This window comes from Tiliqua scincoides, chromosome 7, assembly GCF_035046505.1.
Source record: "Tiliqua scincoides isolate rTilSci1 chromosome 7, rTilSci1.hap2, whole genome shotgun sequence".
NCBI classification, from domain to species: Eukaryota; Metazoa; Chordata; class Lepidosauria; order Squamata; family Scincidae; genus Tiliqua; species Tiliqua scincoides.
Genome location: NC_089827.1, coordinates 52,704,338 through 52,707,315, shown reverse-complemented (window position 1 = coordinate 52,707,315; position 2,978 = coordinate 52,704,338).

The window sequence follows — 2,978 nt, the reverse complement described above, 5'->3', positions numbered from 1 at the left end:
GACTGGGAAGAGGATGGCATTGGTGGTAGCAGTGCTATTGATATCCTATCCTCCTTCCTGGCCTTGATTCACCTTCCCAGGCTCACTTGGACTTGCACCAACTAAATCACTAGTGCAGGTCTGAGGAAACCCATTCAGATAGTGGAGGCTTACAAACGGGTAAGGGAACAAATGTTCTTTTAACTGAAGGAGACTTCAGGGACTGCCACCACCACCCCCCAGGATGCAGTGCAGCATGGTATGGCTGTAGTTATGGGGAGGGATTGTATAGGATTGGGCTGAAACTCTTGCAGCCCCATCCTTCCTGACGTAAAAATGGAGTTCCTATTCCCAGAAGCACTTAAAGACCTCATCCTCCTGAACAGAACTTGGTGAAGGGTTGCTTCATGCTGCCTGCTGAGCACTCCAATGGTAGCTAATGGTAGCTTCTGTTAGGGTTGTGGTCACCTTCGTTCTTAGGGGCTTTGAGTTGATGGGGTCCTGTGACATAGGAGAGCTCAGGCAGATGTCAAGGGAGTACATTCTGAGTCACTGGATTCTGTGGTGTCTAAGCACAGGCTACCCATAGTGGATGCCCTCCTGTCCCAGCACTGACTGAGGCCTGCAGGGGGCTCTCCTTTCTCTTTAGTGGTGCCCTCCTTCAAATCATGTTCTGGGACCTGGAATGTCTGAACAAGTCTGCTGGTTATGGTGGCCCAAGCTCCTCATTTGTATAACAAGTAAAACTTCACAAGGTTGTTGTGAGAGCAAACAAGACACTTCGTTAAGTAGAGTTAAAGGTTGGGTCAATCCATATACAAGTGATGAGAAATGCATTAATAGCTGCTTCACTTTCAAATGTTATATAGAACAACACTGCTCTCCAGCTACGGATCTCCGCAGCCCCACGCCCGGGGCAAAGCTCCTTGATGGCACCCCCCACGGGCTATCACTAGAAATCTGCCCTCCCCTTACTCACCAGAGGATCACGGAGCCTCACGCAACCTTCTCCCGCGTCGGGGAAACCTCTCTGAGATTCCCTTACACTTTAAACTGTGCTTCCGGCAAACCGGAAGCACGGTTTCTGCCCCCATCGGGAGCTTCAGAGAGGCTTCCGTGGGGCCATAGTGACCGGCAGCTGGGGCACTGGCCCCAGAGAAGTCAATGGGAGGTATGCAACTGCTGCTCTCCATATAAAGAAATTGTGTCTTCAATCTGAGGCAAGAATTGGACGTCTTGTTTTTCAACCGCAAAGCTTCCTTAGCCACATGTAAAATTAGCCTCACCTTCACTCTTCTGTGCTCTCACCCTAGTCAACATATTATCTCCTCCTAGAATCAAATTGGGCATTTCTCAATTCACTCCTCCATGGGCTTTGATGTACTGTAGCTACAAAATGTTGGCCATGTTCCCTTATTTTGGAAATCACAAATGTCCTGGTTAGATACAGACGCTTACAGCCAGGAGACTAGTTGTGATTAATTTGGTTGGGCAACACTGGACTTGACAGACCGCTTAACAATATTTGTTATTTAAATGCCAGGGTAGCTTATTTTAGTATCTTAGTTTAGAGTGCTTGGCTCTGGAACTGATTCATTTGTGAAAGGTATTCTCTGAATTTAAGAGAATTTAAATAATTCAGTAATTTCTACTGTCTGGCAGTCACTCTCAAGTCAATGACTGAATAAACCTTCTCTCAAAGAAGACACAATTCTTCCCTTCGACTGGAGTCAGTTCCTTTCTAATTAGCATCGTGGTTCTGGGGTCTATAATGGTAAACCTTTCTGAAGTTAATGAGGCAATGCTGGGAACAATTAAACCATCCATGTATAAAGACGCACAATTTTAATGGAAATGAAAGATTCCATTTGGAATAGTCGTCATTTGTGCCTAAGCGATATACATACTACAGAATTTGTCTGTAAAACTGGTTTTAAGATATGGCGTTAAACTAGGAGTTAAATATATAGATGCATCCTCCTCTATCCTGTACAGATAGGGAGAGAAATGAATGTTAATTACGAGGAAATGCAAGCTAATTTATGTTTGCCTCAGCTTCATTACTTGTTCATATTACAGAGCGATAATTGGACAATCTAATGATATTAGAGACCTCATGCAGCAAAGTTGTTGTTCGTGTTTCTTTCTCATGCTGCACAAAACCAAGTCATGATGCAGCCCCTGTGGACTCTCACAGGAAGGTTTCCACGCTGGGTATAGTCATAAGGTCAGATGGGAAATGGGTGGTAAGGAATGCAACTATGTATATTCTGAACAAAATATCCTCTTTCTAATGTGGCTTTTATCAATCTCTGAGTCATGAACTGGGAGGCTAGGCCACCAACAGGAAACTTAGAGTACAACCCTATCTTGCACTGGAACAGGCAAGCCAAGAGGCTTGCGCTGTATTCAGCGCAGGATAGGTGACCAAAGTGGCTCAAACACTTTCCCTTACCTCTGGATAAGCCACTGCAGCCCCCATGGGTCTCCTTGGACTTGCACCACCTCTTGAGGTGGTGCCAGTCCGAGGAGAGCAGACTGGCTTGAAGCCGCTCCACGCTGCTCAGGAATGGGGGTTGGGATCTGACATAATAGCCAGATCCCAGCCCCGCCTCCTGCCTCTAGCCACCGCCCCTCCCACTTCTATCAAAGATGGCACATGAACCAGGGCCCTCTCAGAAGATACTAATGGAAAGGTTGGAATGTAGGGGTATGAGGGAGGGCACCAGCATGCAGGTCTCTTGATCAGGTGTGCTCCCTGGGGCATTTGGTGGGGCCACTGTGAGATACAGGAAGCTGGACTAGATGGGCCTATGGCCTGATCCAATGGGGCTGTTCTAATGTTCTTATTTCCCTAAGCCTCCTTGGTCCCAGGCCATTAAGGCTTTAAAGTTCATAACCAGCACCTTGGATTGGGCTTAGAATCCAATGGGCAGCCAATGAAGCACTGAAGCAGTGGCCTGACAGAGTCAAACCACTGAGCTTCAGCAAGCACAAGC